The 19,212-nt window shown below is 38.1% G+C and overlaps 1 protein-coding gene across 1 annotated transcript in view; it reads right to left on the bottom strand.

The window, feature by feature from the left end:
- The window catches only part of TENM3 (teneurin transmembrane protein 3), a 1,046,942-nt gene that overhangs the window by 814,488 nt on the left and 213,242 nt on the right, over nucleotides 1–19,212 (bottom strand). The window lies entirely within an intron of this gene.

Genomic DNA, 19,212 nt, shown 5'->3' with positions numbered 1-19,212 from the left:
TGCTTGTTTGTTTGAAGTAGAGTCTTGCTCTGCCACCCAGGCTGGAGTGAAGTGGTGCGATCTTGACTCACTGCAACCTCCACCTCCTGGGTTCAAGCGATTCCTGCCTCAGCCTCCTGAGTAGCTGGGATTACAGGCACGCACCACCATGCCTGACTAATTTTTGTATTTTTAGTAGAGACGGGGTTTCACCATGTTGGTCAGGCTAGTCTCGAACTCCTGACCTCAAATGATCCACTTGCCTTGGCCTCCCAGAGTGCTGGGATTACAGGCAATGAGCCACCTCACCTGGCCGGCATTGATTCATTTTTGCTATTTGACCATACCAGGCACTCTTGCCTTACGGCTATCATGAGAACACGGCTCATAGCTCCCGGCTATGTGCTACCCATCCCAAGATTATGTTCCTACCCAGCCAATGACTGAGCCAAGTCATTCCTTCCACACACAGGACTCCTTGAATGAGCAGCCTCTACTGAGTGGCTCCCCACTGGTCCATCTGAGGCCATCTCAGAGCTGCAGTACAATCTGAGGCTCTTGCTGACCAAGCTTCCTTCCTTCCCTCTCTCCTTTCACAGGGATTAGGCCAGCAATATGGTTTGCAGGATCTCCCAGCCTACCCCTGCCTGTGTCCCCTTTATGTGGCATGGGCATTGCCCCCTTTGTTGTTGCTGTTTTCTCTTCTCCAAATGCTTCTTCTCCAGTTATCTCCTGGGATAACTCTATCTTCTCCTTTAAGCCTTTGCTTAAACATCATCTTCCTAGTGAGACCTACCCTGAGCTCCATTTATTTTATTCCACTTATTTTATTCATATTTATTTTTAGCTATAGGGTCTGGCTCTGTCACCCAGGCTAGAGTGCAATGGCACAGTCATGGCTCAGTGCAGCTTTCAACTCCCGGGCTCAAGCAATCCTCTTGCCTCAGTCCCCCGAGTAGCTTGGATTACAGGCATGCATTACCGTGCCCAGCTAAATAGTTTTATTTATTTATTTATTTTTGTAGAGACAGGGTCTCGCTGTTTCCCAGGCTAGTCTTAAACTCCTAGCCTCAAGCGATCCTCCTGCTTCAATCTCCCAAAGCTGGGATTGCAGGCATGAGGCCCAGTCATTTAAAACAGCATTCAGTCTCTGTTTTCTCTGCTCTGGTTCTTTTGTTCAGAGTCCTTTTTTTTCTGCTTGTCAGTTTCTCACTTATTATAATTTACTTAGTTGTCATGCTTACTGTTTGTTTTCTATCCATCCTAGATCCTAGAGGTAGAACCATCATCTTTTGTTCACTGGTGCCACCCAAACACCTAGAAAAGTGATGGCAATTTAAAACATTTAAAAATTGATACCTTCCAGTTGTTTGCACACGTGTTTAGAATTTTACTGCATGTGTTATAAGAGGAAGGATCTAAAAATAAATTATTATTTTTTCAATGATGTCAGGTTTTTAATTTTGATGTTGCACCATTCCTGTGAATATTATAACATGTAAGAGCCCTGGCTGTCATTCTTATGGTCCCTTTAAAGCTTCTGATTCCAGTTTTGTCAATAAAGTGCCGCTCCACTTGGCCTATTAATGGACTAGATTCATACCTCAAAGTCTGCTTAACACCTCCAGTGCAGTCAGGGATTTTTTTTTGGCAGGACCAAGTTCTCTTTCTTGTAAAGAGCAAGTGATCAATTAATGTGTATAACAATGTATAACGAATAGGAATCCCAGTCCACAGACTCAAGTGAGCTTAGAATACTGCATTTCCTTGTTTTCTGTAGATCAACTTAATCCTGAATCCAACACATGATGTCTCCGGGGTCTGGAAATGCAATCTCAGTCAAGATTGTGTGACTTACAATGGATGCAGGTGCTGAGGAGTTCCCTGCAATCACTGGGCACCAGTCAAAGATATTGCCCAGGTCACGTTGTCTCCACAAGTCTCTGGTCTCTGTGACTTGGAGAATTTTGAGGGAGACTGGAGTTCATTTATAGGAGTTCAGCCTCCCTAAAATGTCATCTAGCCATCTTCTTTAGGATCTTTCTGGGGAACACAAACTCATATTTCAAGGTTAGCATTTTAATAAATTATCTTGTGTCTAATAATGGAGGAATGAGTTTGCATTCTTTTTTTTTTTTTTTTTTTGAGACAAGGAGGTCTCATTCTGTCATCCAGGTTGGAGTGCAGTGGCATGATCTCAGCTTACTGCAGCCTCGACCTCTCTGGCTCAAGTAATCCTCCCACCTGAGCATCCCAAGAAGCTGGGACTATAGGCATGCACCACCATGCCTGGCTAATTTTTATTTGTAGAAATGGGGTTGTACCATGTTGCCCAGGCTTGTCTCCAACTCCTGGGTTCAAGCCATCTGCCTTCCTGATCCTCCCAAAGCGCTGGGATTGCAGATGTGAATCCACATCTGGCCCATTCTTTATTACAGAGAGATGTTAAGCTATTTTCTCTCTCAGATAAGTCTCTGGAAAGTAGTTTCCCATAGCTTTTATCTCAATTTCCTCTGTAGCATGATGAGAAAAAAAAAAACTGATGCAGTTTGCTAAGTAATATTCCTGAATGGAACCATAAGTCATATACCAATATGGCAGGAGAGACGTTGTGATATTGTTATGGTCAAATGAATTAAATGAGCTCAGACTGACATGCTTCTCAGTGGCTATGTCAACTTTCCCACCCCTGGCCAGGTGCAGTGGTTCATGCCTGTAATTCCAGTGCTTTTGGGAGGCCGAGGCAGGAGGGTCGCTTGAGTCCAGGACTTTGAGACCAGCTGGGACAACATAGCAAGACTCCATCCCTACAAAAATTTTAAAAAAATTAACAGGGCATGGTGGTGCATGCCTGTGGTCCTACGTACTAGAGAGGCTGAGGTGAGAGGATTGTTTGAGCTCAGGAATTTGAGGTTACAGTGAGTTATGATCATGCCATGGCACTCCAACCTGGGTGACAGGGTGAGACGCTGTCTCCAAAAACAAAAACAAAACAAAATACCCAACAACTTTCCCATCCCTGGACCTTCTGTTTTATGATGAATAAGAGGGTAGAACTATATTAAGATAGTATATCCAAACTCTCTTAAGCATGACTCTGCCATGGATTTTTCTAGATTTGACTGCACCATGATTTCAGATGTGGAAAATGTTTTGCTTTTCCTGCTTTTTCTTGCTCTCTCCTCTTCCTCCCTCCATTTTTTGTCTGTTTCTTTCTTTAAAAAAGATTTTTGAGAGCCTACTACATGCCAAGCACCATGCTAGGTATGGAGTATGAAAAGACAAACAGAACAGACCCAATTCCTGCTTGCCTGGAGCTTATTCTGTTCTTTCCAATCCCATTCCTGATCTAAAAACATTATCTGTTGTGTTGGATAATAAATGTTCATTTTGTGACAGTCTTACATATTTCCTGACTGTCATAAAAAAGTTACCAATAATTGGACTGGGCTCAGTGGCTTAGGCCTATAATCCCAGCGCTTTGGGAGTTCGAGGTGGGAGGATCACTTGAGCTCAGGAGTTCGAGGCTGCAGTGAGCAGTGATCGCACCACAACCCTCCAGCCTGGACAATAGAGTGAGACCCCCTTCTCTGAGGAAAACAAAAAATAAACCAGCCAATACTGGAAGTGTAACATTAAAAAAAGCTTAATCAAAATCTTTCCTAGTTGCATGGCATTTATTGTAGGACGTGTATTTGCAGCTCACAAAAATATAATTTATTTTTATTTATTTTGAATTCCCCAGATACATGGTATGAAACAAGCCCAGAATTATTCTTTTGGTCCCGGGCTTGCTGTCACACCATGGTTTGAGCCGCCAGCAGCAGAGATGCTGAGGAATGCTGAGACAAAAATCCAAGTTGTGAGGAGATGAAGGAGAGACCACAGGGCCTCTGGAACCCTGATTAAGTAGGCCCCTGAAATAACTTTAAAATGTAGACTTTAAAAGATATATCATACGATCACACAAAGGAGGTGGTTATGAATCACTGATGGTGGAAAAATTCTCAAGGAGAGTTCTAAAAACTGCTTGATGTTAAGCAGATGCATTATCTTTCAGATTGAACCACAGGAAGTGAAAGTTTCAAGACGATAGACAAAAGAGTATTTTTTTTCTTTCATCTTGATAGTTGGGATAAAGTTTCTATCAGAAAATCCTAAGGTCGGCAATGATAATTTTAGGTAGTTTTGCAAGTTTAATTATACTGCTCTGTAGCCTTTTAATAATAGTTACCTAATTTGCTGTAGATCCTGAAAGCGAATTCTCATTAATGATAACTTCGTTTTGCAAATATTTGGAAATTTCACGTATAGCAATTACTTATTTACATGTTTTTAACCCTCATTATTATTTAAATGACTACTGGTAATTTAGTTTTATGAATCAATAAAAGTTAGAATGATGCCTAGATGAATACTATTTAGCTTTTATAACAAACAAATATTTGAGATGAAGGTATTTTCTGAAAGCTATCAATTATAGTTCAGAGATTTGCTTTCTGAAATTATTCTAAATAGAACAAATGGGGAGCTGTCTTTGAAAGTTATTTCATAATTAAAATCAGTCATAAAGAAACTCAACTCTATTTATTTCTCTAAGTCTTGCTTACTTGAATCTTGCTAATAAAGAACACAGCTTAATTTATCGTTAATTTAAATCAGTTAACAAATTAACAAATTAAATACTGAGTTTCTTAATTGTTTCTTGTCAGGTGGTATCCAAACTTGCAAAATGTTTACTCACCTGGGTGAGATTTCTGCAAAATGAGAAATAGACCTACTCTAAAGTAATTACTGAAATAATAGCACCTTATTAGGTTTGGTGCTTACCAATTTATTATGTATGTTAACACTATGGATCTCGACCTCTTTGTTGTCAAACACTGGTGGATATAACTGAGAAAATGTTATTTCTATATATTTAGGTATCCTGAACTCATTTGCATTTGTTTATATTCTAACACGTTTACTTTTGTGGGAGAGACAAGACAGGTATTCCTGTTAATGCTCACATTATGTGTTGTACCTGAAAATGTCATATGTTATGCATGTTGCGATAGCCAAAATGTTGAGAAAGACTGAGGAAACATATTCTACCATATTTCATGCTCAATATATATCAATATTCCAATGTGAAAGATGAAAGCCCAGAAACTCAGACACATTAAATCACTGACTGATGTTGCAAGATAGAAAAAGGGGTTAAATCAGAATTTTCCAACTAGCTAACTATAACATCTTTAAAAGGTTCAAAGTGTTTTCCAGAGTTGTTATAAAACATGAATGACTTGAGTAATGTTAAAAAATCAAGGGCAAGTTTCCAAGTGATTATCAATGAACGCCAATGTTAGTCAACATTTATTAATGTGTTTGGCAGTGGAACAATATGCCTAATTGGATTTTCTGGATCCTGTAAATTTTCATCACTTGTTTTGGAGCTTAAAAATTAACAAGCTAATGCTAAGTTTTAAAAAGGAAATTATGTGTGTGTGTTTGTGTATGGGGGAAATAATTACATACACATGCCCAGGTGTGTGTGTGTGTGTGTGTGTGTATATATATATATATATAGAGAGAGAGAGAGAGAGAGAGAGACAAGAGAGGTATTCTAGTTGATGCTCACAGTATGTGTGGTACACAAAAATGTCATATGTCACGCATATCACAGGCACATATTTATATATGTGTGTATGTAATGATTCCTCCAATTTTTAAAGAAATTCATGGTAGGAAGTTAATATAAGATCTGCCCTGTTAACCGAATTTTTTTCATACAACACAGTATTGTTAACTATAGCCACAATGTTGTACAATAGATCTCTAGAACTTAATCATCTTGTATAACTGAGACTTTATTTATACCCATTGAATTGAAACAAATTCCAAAGTAGTAATAATGATGAACTATAGGTAACATGATTCTTAGTCATTTTTCTTTTCATTTAAATCATTTTCTGTATTCGCTGTGGTTTTCTTTTTGGTTATTTGCAGCATTCGCATTCTAGATGCTTTTCATCAATGAGCTTTCTGTTTTATGAGTCAAGACAAAAATGCTGGAAGCAAACCAAAGAAGAACAGAAAGAGCTAGATTCTTTCTTTGTTTCCTGCCACTGGCAGAGCAGTTGTGGATTAAGAGCTTCCTAATCCTGAGGTCCCCTCCATGCCTCAGTGGCAGATGACCCTCACCTGGTGAGAGCCAATGACAAGTGCGACCTGAATGTCAGTTCTGAACTTACATGTCCTGCCTTAAGACTCTGCCAGGTCTGGCTGGACAGGACCTACTGGGGAGAACCAAGCATGGAATTCACAAGCCAAGAAGGAAGGTTTGGGTCACTGAAAGAATCTTTAGTTCAGGAGAGGTCTCCCGAAGCATAACAGTATGTCTCACTCCAGGTACACACATATCTCAGACAAGTGAAGTGGTTGAATATCTTCCATCCATCATCATGCATTGAATTTTGGGTACCCAAACTGGGCTTCTGGTGCCAGGACCTCCAGAAAGTCTGTCAGCATTTAGCAAGACTCAAATCAAAGGACTAGAATTTGGGAGCAGAACTGAAGTTCCTGAGAAGAGATCATTGAGGGCGATGGACACTCCCTGGCCATAGAGAGGATGAGTTTGAACCTCACAACAAAGGAAAAGCCCAGTGATCTCAAGCGAGGCACTTGGAAGGAGGATGGAGCTGCCAAAATGTGTGAAAAATTTCAGGCCTCAGTCCAGAAGTAAGCCTGGGGGTAGAACTGAACAGCACCAGCCATGTTGGTGGCTCTGAGTGGGAAGAACCATACCCCGCTGTGTTTTACTGAGCCTCTAACCTACAGTCACTAAAAATCTCAGGGGTTTGAGTTCGTGCTATGTCATGGGGAAATGTTTTAGAGATTTTCAACTTACTCCTCCTGGGTCTTAAGAAATCATCAGACCTTAGCAGGGGCCGAGCCAGCAGTGCAAAGTGACAGTGACGCCAAGCAGGCACATGCCCACTGTCCCAAGGAAAGAGAGCCTGGGAAAGTCAGAGGGCTTTGTTTAAAGACTGTGTTTGCTTCATGAGAGAAAGAAACATAATGGGGTTTAAACTGGTGCTAGGAATTGGACATTTCCAAAAAAAATGAACAGTAGAAACAAACACTTGTTGAGTCATTTATGGAATATCCTCTACTTGCTACGTGCTCTTTTACACACAAAACACAGAGCCTGTAATCATCCTGAAAAACAAATGCCATATCTCCACTTACAGCCGAGTAAGCTGGGGTTCCAGAACTGGGTAGGATCCCCTGACACGCGGGTGGCGGGCTGGACCCATATTTCCACCTCATTCTCCTGTCTCCAAAACCTGTGCCCCATGTATCTCAAATAAGGCTGCAAAGTTGAGGGAAAGCATGGTCTTCACAAATATCCAAATTGTTTCTGTAATTGGCAGTTTCTGAAAAAGATGACGTAGACAAGCAGGGAGTGGAAGGAGCCCTTTCAAGCAAAGTCTCTGCTGTTTAAATAACGGCATGAAAAGAAATTTGGTGTGGCACGCGCATGCTAGAGAGAGAGCAAGCGAGAGACAGAGAGACACGGTGTGAGGGAAGGAAGGGGAGGGAGAAGGAGGAGGAAGAGAGAGATTGTCTTCACATGGCATTCCGGAGGGGCTAGAGAACTCTATCTGTGTTCCTTATACACTAATAGGTGGCCCAGGTGGGTCAAAGAAGAGCCCCTATCACCAAGTAAGAATAATGTTTTGCCACTTTTGTGTCTAGCGGCACAGTAGAAGTGGGAGTCAATTTACCAGCTATTGTGAGAAGGGTCTTGCCCATTTCAAAGACAGACTTGTTTTTATTCTCTCAGAGATTAGGTTGCTGTTAGTCCACAATGTCTTCAAATTACATCTGAAACAAGTATTTATTTCATTCTCTGAGCCTTTACTAATTCTTTGCCAGAGCCTTACATCTGCCCTTGGGGCTTCTGGGAGATAAGATTATTTCAGCTCGCATTTTATTCTCCTTGATTGGCTTTATTTGGGGAAGACAGAAGACACCAAGTGACATCTTGAATGGATTTTTCAGCCTTCTGCCTGCTTGACTTTTATATAAAGTGAGAAATAGGCTCAACATTAGCTGTGGCCTTCTGAGATAATCTAATAGAGAAAATCTGCAGAGAGCTTGGAGAATGACTTCATGATATTAAGTAAAGAAAAATACTCCACCATATGGCCCCCTACCAAATGTCTAGAGGACAGACTCATGCCTGGGGCAGGATTGTTTTTTTTCATCCCCACCACTCCAAACTAAATGACACAGCCCATTTTGCTCTCTGCTGAATAAATCTCCCTGTGTAACTCACTCTCCACAACATCCAGTCGCACCCCTTCTGAGATCTGTGTGCCGTGATACTTCGTGAGGTCTGTGGCTTCATCAGATGTCAAAAATAACTGCAGCCTTTGCAAAGAATGACACAGCTGCTGGTCTGCAGTCAAATTGATATGCAGGCATTTTAAGAAATTGATAAAAGATGATAGCTTAAAAAACTGACTATTTTGTCATCCCTAATGGAATAATGGCTCTAGGCAATAATCATCCAAAGATACTAAGGCTTCAAGGTGAAAGGACAGGGACCTTTCTAATGGATAGATCAGGCAGACAACACCTGAACCCACAGATCAATCTCAGCATCACTCCAAGTGATGGGATGTGAGAGAGAACACACAGAGCCACTCTGTAGAGGTGGAATTTCTTGCCTCACTTTCTCTTTTAAAAATATTCTGAATCTCCTCAACAGATAACTGGCATTAAACAGGGGATGGAGATTATTATAGAATACAGGAGACACAGGAGAAAAATACAATGTGTGACTCTTGTTTGGAGCCTGACTTAAACAAACTAATTGTAACATGACATTTTTAAGACAATCAGAGAAATTTCCAAATGGACTGAACATTAGCTGCCATTAAATACTTATATGGGGTAAGGTTGGAGAATGGCATGGTGGTCTTATAAAAACAAGCAAACAAACTGGAGGGTCATCAATAAGCATCCTTATCGGTGAGCGCTTTATGTTGAAGTATTGGTAGGTGAAATGATGTGATTTAAAGTGATTCAGCAGTAAATAGATAATAAATAATCTGGAAAGAATAAATGAACCCAGATTGGCAATATGTACATGCTGCTTTTGAATATGCTTGAAACAGTCCAAGATAAAAGATAAAATTCAGAGCTTTTGTTGTCTTTATCAAAATATTCTCTCCTCTAGAAGTCCTGTGGCTTTCTTTTCATAGGGAGAAGCAAAAAGATGAAGGATTAAATGCAGAGAATATATCTTCTTGTTATTATTATTTTTTTAATTAAGGAGTAAGTTAATTGTCTCTTCCAACAGCATACACTAATTATGACCTGTTTACCTATGTAAATGAATTTATTTTCATAATTTTATAATTAAACTTTATAACAGCAAACTTACATCAGGAAATATTTCACACATTTAACAGAAAATTTAGGATTTTTTAGTTTCAGAAATTTATTTTCAAGTTTTAGTTTCTGTCGCCTTTCTGAGAACCATTGTCCCTACGTTTCACTGGTGTAGAGACTTTAGATTGTCAAGAAAAAGCCTTAAGGTGGCTAATACTGATACCACATTGAACTTTTTCATCAAAGCGGTTTTGCTTTTCAAATAGACACTCCTCGAACTCAATGGATCAATGTAAATCTTATTCCACATTCTCTTTCCTTTTCCATTTTAAGTTTCATGTTTGTTTTGTAAGTGTTTGTCCCTGTATCTATGTTTACTGTTGCACCTGTGGCAAATACATGTTTTATAACCGAGTCCCTGCTGGTACTTGTCACATGTTGACGATATTCAGCAGTGCCTGCAGTACACGAATAATGTCATGTAGACGAAAAGAAGAAAATAACCCCATTGGCCTATTCCCAATTTGATAGCAGAATGACTTTTTTTTTTTTTTTTTCTAGCAACATTAAGTAACTAAGCATGTTGTGGGGACGAAGAGAGGAAGAACAGAATTGAGGAGGGATGGCAGGGTTGGGAGGAAGCAATGCTACTGTACTCCACAGACACAGGAATGACAAAAGAAAGGGACACAGCAAGGTTTTTCTTCAAACAGAACGTGTATGAAAAAGCTCATTCAAGCTAGAGTCATCTGACACACACAAACAAAAGTAGCTGCCACTAGACAGATATAGTAGCTTACTGGAGATTGAAGTTCTAAAAGCTTTGTAAAATTATCCCTCATCTTTTTGACACCCTAAGTCCATAGCTTACTTTGTTGGTGGCTTGGCCATTTCCTGAGAGGCTGTGTCTCGTTGCAATTGGAGCAAATGCCTCTGTGGTCACCACCTAAGGCAAGAGATACTTCTAATTTCTGAAACCATCTGGTCAAAGGCCTTAATCAGTCTATTTTTTTTTTCAAGGTACATCTTATGCCCCTTAATCCCTGGAGACCTTTTGGGAGAGACCTCAAAAAAAAAAAAAAAAAAAAAAAAAAATCGAAAGGTCATTGCTTTAGTCTGAATAAATTCAATAGAAAATTTTAGGAGAGGTGAGCTTTTCTCCAGTTTTCTTGGATTTAGTCTTTTTCTTACATCAAGTATAAAACATCCCATAAACCATAACAGAAGAGAGAGTTGGGCACTTAGCCTTGACCCATATCTTTTCGGGGTCATCTTCCTAGTGTTAACTACCCAAAATTAATTACTTATAACACATGGGACTCTTTATGAATTTCATGTGAATCCCTAAAATGATCATTTTTCATTGCACCTACTTATACAACAAGCACCCATTAAGTTTTAATTATCTCTTCTCACTAAGCCTTTCATCTTTGCATTCTATCCACTGCTAGGGGCTTTTGAAGATGGAGACTTGGATTTAATATATACAGTTCATTGAAGGACTTACTTTGGGCCATTCAGGTTCAGAACTTGTTGATTGAAGCTATAAGGCCAACACATTCCTCGTACATGCAAAAATTTCAATTCCCTCTGAATTCAAATTACTATATTTTCTTAGGGAATCAGGGCCAAATTTGGCCTGCAGTATCTATATCCCTTCTAGAATGGAAACTCCATGATGAGATCAAAGCTTAAAAACAGCTTTCTTTGTTCTTTTGGGCAAATTCAGCTTTGAAATTTAACCAGAAATATTGCTGCACACAAGCTCTGCAGACTTGTACAACAGACGAAAAGAGAGAAAAAGAATGAGGGAAAAGGGGAAAAAGAAGTGTAAAAACAAAAATATGCAATTAGAAGCTTCTTGATATTCAACTAGTCATTGATTTCTTTTAATAAATTGCTTGTCTTACTGACAGATAACACTATTTTGAATTTTATTTGTTTATAGCCACTGAAGGATCGGGCTCCCCATCTGTTTGAGACAGCTCTCGTACAAGCAGTATGGCCAAATCTAATTATTTCTCTTGCTACAGTGGTAATATGCTGTATCTTCAGAAGAAATCGATTCTAAAATGTATTCAAAGAAACCAGCTCACAATCCATGTCAAAGTATTCAATAAAATAAACTTGGCTGTCTGGAAAGTATTGAGATGCATTACAACTCCAGGGTTGGAATAAAGGGTAGAACTGCTCTTGTTTGAGAGGCTGTAGCAATCCAATATTAAAGAAAACCACTCACTAATCACTCAATAGAGAGATGTAGATTCATCTTTTAAAAATTTTACGTACCATTTATTTAATTTTATTTCACTTCCTTTAGTCTACGTGTTGATAGCAAAATTGGTATTTGAGTACTGGCATTTGAATTTTGAGAAGCTAAGAACCTGGCAAGAACGAAGTGTCTCTTACTTTAAGCATCACTTAAGTATCTTCTCTACACTTAGCTGTGACTGTAAGCTTTACTTTGGAGGCAAAAAGAAAGTAGTTAATTTGTGTGTGTGTTTTTAAAGGCGATCATCACGCCATGCAACTTATACTGGTTGTTTTATCACATGTAAGATAATACAATGAGCTCTTAAGCCATACAGCTGGATATTGTTTGGCACCAAAACAACCTGTTCCATCCAAACCAAATTCCTTTCCTTAATCCATTCAGCTGGGAAACAAACTTTCCTGGCATTACATCCACTTCAAATTGCAGATACAACGATACCAAAACTGCTACCACCAACGGGTTAGCACCTATGGTGCTTGATTGCACGCAACAGAGAGGGCAGACACTGAGTTACAGGAGGAAAAGCAGACGGATCAGATCTGCTTACCCATCTTACAAGTACTTTATTGAACTATTTGCTGTTAATAAAATTCTGGAATTTGGATCCTGGCTGACATTTTCAAACTTCATTTATATGATAAAAACGATTTGTATGCATTAAAATCAGAGTGGGCGAGGCAACTAGAATAACTTAAAATACACTATGAGTATTTAATTTTAGGTGACTTGCTTATGTCTAATTTATGTTAGCTAGAGCTATACACATTGATTGGAGTTTAACCTGCTTTTAAACTTTTTCTAAGTGATCATACAGTTATGATAAAAATGATAATCTCACAATGTAGACTAGCTGCAGTCTACTTCCTTTCTTCCTTCCCTCCTTGTTCTCTCTTTCTAACCTGTTTTGGGTCTTAGTGTAACACTTTCACTTATAGTGAATAAAGATTTTGGTTTAAAATTTAAATTGTATCTTTCTAGAGTAATATTAGTAGGTCGCCATTATAAAAGGAAAGTAAAACTTAGCAGCAGTAGTTCTATGGTGGAACAAACAAGATTTTCACTCTTTTGAAGAAACTATGTGAAAGTTGTTTGAATCAACATTTTGAAATATCCAAAAACAATGGATTTTATAGAAACCTCTACAGAAACACTACACATTGACTATTATATATCTTGAAAAATACTTAAAACTATATATATTTTTATCATGTTTGGTAGCTTGAAAAATAAATTCTTTCTCCCTACCCAAGTTTCTGAGTGCATTGATCCAAGGTCATTTTAAATGATGAAATTATAAAATGCACCCATGTAAAACAATTGCAGACAGTTGCATGTTATCATTGAAGTTTGGCTTAGTTACGTGGCACTTGACCTTTTCTCCTTTATTCTGCTCAGTTCCAGCACAGAAGTGGAGACACAAGTTGACAGCAAGCATCAGGTAGCTTTAAGCAATGTGTGCAGTGGTTCCAATTATTTTAAGGTAGTGGGTGCCCATGAATAATTGCTTCCACATTTTCTTATTCCTAATTTGGGTCTCCCTGTTCCTCAGGAGCTTCATCATGCCCTCTCTGAGCAGGCCCTTTGCACCCCTGGGCTAGATCAGACATCCAAAGCCATCTATTCACTAGTGCAGGGTTACCATTAGCAATCTGCAATGGCTGTCACAGAGCTATGTGATCAGCAGGTGGTATTCTGTATGACCAGAGTTGCTGGGGAGATAACGCAAAAATAATCTTGTGGGAGAAATAAAGAAAATATGTAATGAAATTGATACTCTAAAAAAATATGTGGTCAAGTAAGCTTAAAAGTGCATTTACCATACTTCTGTTCTAAAAAGTACATATAATGATTTTACAGGCAGTTGATGACTTGAAACCTACACTGTCTGTTAAAGTTATAGTATATACAAAATTATAGATGTTGGGAGATTTCTCCATTGTTTTAGCAGAAACTATCAGCCCTCTTTATTTAAAGGCTAGCATATCCCCAGGCAAATTGAGTTACCATGCTCAGTTGATTTAGAGCCTATTTCAAGCAAAGGCTGCCAACTATGTCAAAATGTATACTGATTTTGTGATATACATAGTTTTCCGAAGGATGAAGTGAGATCACCAGTCTCAATCCATTTGTGACTTGACTTAGATTTAAAGTTGCCCTCAAGAAATAGCTGGCTGGTATTATATGTGTACTGAAATATTTTTCATTGAGGTAGGTCACTCCTTATCCTTTAGTTTACTGATTATGAATCACTATAGTTATCTTGAAAAATTAGAAAAAAAAAAGCCCTATTATTGAGAGAATCCATTACATTAGTATAAGGCAAAACAGCCTACTTACAATCAACAGGACCACTTTAGGGAATTTGTTCTTTTTGACATTTTCTAAACGAATAGCTCTCCCTACAACATTAATGCTAAATAGATGGAAAGTGTATGAAGTATAAGAATATACACAAATTGCATTTTAATTCCTATTTTTCTTTTAAAAGATGTCAATGATAAATCCAAATGTGGCTTAAATATACAATTTGCTTCAAATGTTTAGGAAATGATGCCTAACACGGAGAAAAATAAAGCCATTAATTTTTCATCTGTATAACTTGCCCTTGAACTTTATTTGACATTTGTCATTTGCTTTTGCAATAAAAAGTCCAAGATTCCAGTTTAAAGGATGCAAACATGAGTTGCTTCTGTCTCTCTACCCCTATTTTTAGGATATAGGCGTTTCGTTTTCTTAATGTCTATTTTATATGGACAATTTAAATACCAATTTAAGTGGTATGTGACTCACATCTGTTACCTGCCAAAACTCCATATATTTCTACTTTTGAAGGCTTTTAACATTTCTGTTTGTAATATTTTACATGAAAATACATCACCAACAATATAAAATTTGTCATATGAATTAATGTTTTTTTCTTTCAACATTTTGTTGGTATGTAAGTTGTGCCCCCCCACCAAGTGAAAAGACAGAAAAAGATGAAAAGGTATGGTGTGGGGTGCTGGCATGCAGGTGATGTGCTGACGAAGCTGGCTACCCTTTGTTGCTTTAATGGCACTCTGGATTTATTAAATTCATTAACTGAATTTGAATTTAAGTATATAATTGTATTCCATTCTCTCTTCCTCCCTACTCTTTTCTTCATTTTCTCCTTTTCCACTCCTTTCCTTCTTCAACCATAATGAACATCTCCTGTTGAAACAGGGGCTGTGTCAGACACTGGAGCTACATGGTTATCCAAACAGAGGCTGCCCCCAGCTTCAGTGAGTCAGTCAGTCAGTGAGAGAGACGGGCAGTCAACAGATACTCATAGATTCCTGTAATTACAAAGTATGACAAGACTAGGACAAAAACCACTGGAGGCCTGGAGTGTGTGGACTAGGACACCCAATTTAGATGAAGAGTTGAAGAAACGTTTCTCAGAGGAAGTGGTATTTGAGTTCAGTGTATCATAACCAAACAACAACAATTTTTTGAAGATATAATATGTACAGAATTTTATACTGGATTCTGAAAGTAAAATTAATAATAATCGATTAACCAGATCAAACAAACATTGTCACAAAAAAAAATTCAATGCTCTGATTCGTCACCTCAAGGATTTTTATAGTATAATTATACTTGTGTATTATGATTTTATTAGTGAATTAATACATTGTGTAGATACAGTTATTGAAATACATTTATGTACATTCTCCCACATAATCATCCATTAACCCTGTGCACTAAATAGGTAATTACCTTATTTAATAAATACTGATTTTTCACTGTGTCGTAGTATGTATTCTGCTAGATTCTGAGAATATGATACTGAGAGAAGACTGTCACTGACTTCTACAATATATAATCAAGTATTCTAGTGGGATGAATACTGTGTATGTGAAGTTTTCTCTTGGGGATCAACTCCTGATGGTTTGAAGGACATGGGAGGGCTGTATATTCCTGGTTTGAGGTCAAGGGAGACATTCTGTGAAGCAGTTTCCAGCCTACCCACTCGACATAGGCAGAAACCAAAGCCCATAAATATTAGACAACATGTCCAGCTTCAAACGTCTCAGGAATTTTACAAAATTATTAAAAAACCCTATGTGAGGTAGAGGGAAACAAGTATGATTTACTGATATCATTACTGTATTATTGACATAGTTACTGTAGTCCTAATTTAGGATATTCGCCTTCCAAACAGTTTAAATAGTTTACAAACTATCAGGCAACCAGAAAGTCTAATTCTTATTTTTTGATAATAGAGTCCAAAAAAGCAAAAACAAACAAACAAAAAGCCCTGAAAATCTGTCATTTAATTTATCACTGAACTGATTTTCACTCTAACTTTCTCTGCAGAGGTAATTAATTACCCCGGCAACTGCCTGTATTGGAAAAGATGGAACCAGAACAGGCAAGATTATGTGTCTATACACAGGAAGAAAGGCAGATAATTTTCATTTTAAAATTCCCATTTTAAGCACACCCTTTAAGTATAATTTACTTTCTTTAACAGTATGAACAACTTGAAATGTGCAAAGGATTTTAGTTCAATGAAGCTTACTTATGAGTTTTAATGGAGAAGGTTAATTTTTAATTTCTTCCAAGACTTCATAATATGATAAGAAAAATTATCAGGAGATAATTAGAAGAAAATGACATTATAATCCCCAAAGAAAAACATATTTTGTAAGCGCTCCAGAAAGTCAGCACAATCCTAAACTATAATCCTAGTTGGTTGGGATTGGCATTTTTGCAACACATTGAAATAAGAACGGTTAGTGCACTGAGCCCAAGGTTGACTTCGTTGATCATTCTCTATCAAAAGCCAAATTTTTAAATAACAGTACACCACTGGACCCAGATTCAATGGTTTCCCAAAGACCAATTTTTACTGTCAGATGTCAACAAACTAATGTCTGCCTAGTTGGATGATTTAGATGCGCCTGAATTGTTAGGATGTTCAGGGTGGCCCATCACCATTGTAAATTACAGTAGTTCACAGCAATGATAAATGATTCCCGTCTGCTGATATACTGGCACATTTAAATTATGTTGCATTACTATTCTGTCTCTTTAAACAAGAAGAAAATTAAGCTTCAAGTTTAATTAAACATTATTTTAAAAATTGGGTTTTGGTTTATAAAATTCACCCTGTGATTCTTCCAAGTTCCTTCCTTGAGAAAATAGATTGCACGTTTCACTGGGATTTGACCTTAATTAATCCTGTACTTTGTGATCCACCCCCTTGCTGAAATAGTCTTATGAAAAGGAATGCAAGCTATGGGCTAAGATAACAATCGGTCATTAACTTCTGTGTGTGATGCTGGCCGTGGTCCATGACCATGGAATTCAAAACCCATTGTACACAGTAATGTCCAGGGCTTAGTGCTCTATGGCGGAGAGACAAAATAAACTATGCAGAACAGCATCTTTCACAGTCTACATGGATTTACATTAGAGCAAACACTCTGAAACATTCATAGTGCAGCATGTGCATTGGCATCGAATCCTGCCGTGTCAGATGACACAGGAGATAGTCATCCCAGCAACGCCAACTGAAGTCAACAAGCAAAAATGGTCACTTTCCAGATACCATTATTTTAGTAAGAATGATTTATAGAGTTATCACATAACATTTAAAAAAATCTGATTACTTCCTTCTGCTGTTTTAGATGGTATCCTAGAGCAGTAGCTCTCCTTACTAGCATAACTTGACTGCTTTCTAAATAAGAAGAGTGTTTGAATTAATAAATATTTGTTGTCTGTTAATCTAAATCATGCGTAGTCCAGACAAATATAACACATCTGCAGTACTATTAATAAAGCAAATGCCTATAGCATCTGAAATCTATTATGTAGTGTAGCTTTTTCTTTTGGCTGGGACATTCATCACCTCCCCAATAAGTTTTTAGCCTTGGGAATCTGAAGAATGCCAAGTGATGATTTTCTTGCATTTGTGCAAGTAATCACAGAAACATCTTGTAACTCTCCAGCACAGTAATGATGATTTTATAGTATCATTTTCAGATTCAAGATGATGTTTCTGATCTTTGGATACTTTTCATTCATCTCACATTTACAGAATACCTACTATGTGCTGCATACTCTTCTAGCTACTTGGAATATAGCAGTGAACCCAGTTAAGAAAATACCTGCCCTCATGGGACATACATTATAAAGACATAGATACTCATACCATGAGAGGTTTGCACACAACTTTTGTCATGGGTGTCTATTGAAACTGGAAGACACTTAGGCAATATTCTGAGAGTATGAATTGTTGCTCTTATATTTTAGTTACTAAGTGCTATGGTCTATATATTTGTGTCTCCTCAAAATTCCCACGTTGAAACCCTAACCACCAAGGTGATGGTATTGGGAGCTGGGGCCTCTGGGAGGTGATTAGGTCACGGAAGCAGAGCCCTTATGAATGTGATTAGTGCCCTTAGGAAGGAGACCCTCAGGGCTTTCTCACCCCTTCTTCTATGTGAGGACACAGAGAGAAGACACTGTCTAGAAACCAGATTCACCAGACACAGAATCTGCTTTGATCTTGGACTTCCCAGGCTCCAGACTTGTGAAAATCTTCTCTTGTTTATCAGCTATGCAGTTTATGATATTCTGTGATAGCAGCCCAAACAGACTAAGACACAAAGTGCTCCTGAGTCTTGACATCTCATACTACCTTGTTTAGTTCCTTTCATTTTCATGTCCATGAGAATAACTTTAGTCTGCATCACTGCAATAACCTCCTAAATGGTCTGGTACCACCTAACCCTTTCCTGACTCAAACTCACCTTGAAAATTCATTAAATAGTTAATTATTTAGCAGTGACCCTATGCAAGATGGCACTGAATCTTCTTAAAGCACTCTTTCTACGATGGCAGCTCTTAGTTAAGTGGCTCCCCATTATCAACCAATTCAAGCTAATCTGCTAAATCTAGGACCTGTGCCCCTTTGTAATCTTGCCCAAGTAGTCTTTCCAAACCCTTGTTCCTCCCCCGCTGACAACATGTGCTAGATTGACATTGGACCATCCTTTTATCACTGACCCCTTCTTGCCATGATTAGCTGCACCTCTAGTAATTCTATTGCAGAGGCCCTCTCTGGCTGGCAAGGGGATTGTAAGCCTTTGCACTTGCTGTCCCTCTGCCTGGTATGGTCTTCTAGATATTTTCCTGGTTGATTCTCTCCTTTCAAGTATTGGCCCAAATATCACTTCTTCAGGGAGGCTTGAACATCAGGCTCATATCAATTAATGTAGCTACTCCTGCAGTGGTAGGGAAGCCAAGGAAGTAGGTGAGGAAAAAAATCAGATTGTTTACAAATACATTAAATTCTGCCTTCCCTTCCCATAATGGGATATCCAGTGGAAGACTTGTTATCTGAAAATGTAATAAGAATCTCTCCAAATTGTATAATTATTATATCCTAGATTTAAAAAACTACGGATTTGTGAGTTTAACCTACAAGAAACCTATGAGATAAATTTCTCAGTTAATGGTTAAGGAGATTTTTAAAAAGCCTTATGTAATATTTATTGCAATGTTTAAACTAAAAATATCAATTTAAGAAATAGAACCAT

This window comes from Chlorocebus sabaeus, chromosome 7, assembly GCF_047675955.1.
Source record: "Chlorocebus sabaeus isolate Y175 chromosome 7, mChlSab1.0.hap1, whole genome shotgun sequence".
Classification (NCBI taxonomy): Eukaryota; Metazoa; Chordata; class Mammalia; order Primates; family Cercopithecidae; genus Chlorocebus; species Chlorocebus sabaeus.
Note: the sequence above shows the minus strand (reverse complement) of the source record. Positions and strands in the feature narration are given on the sequence as shown.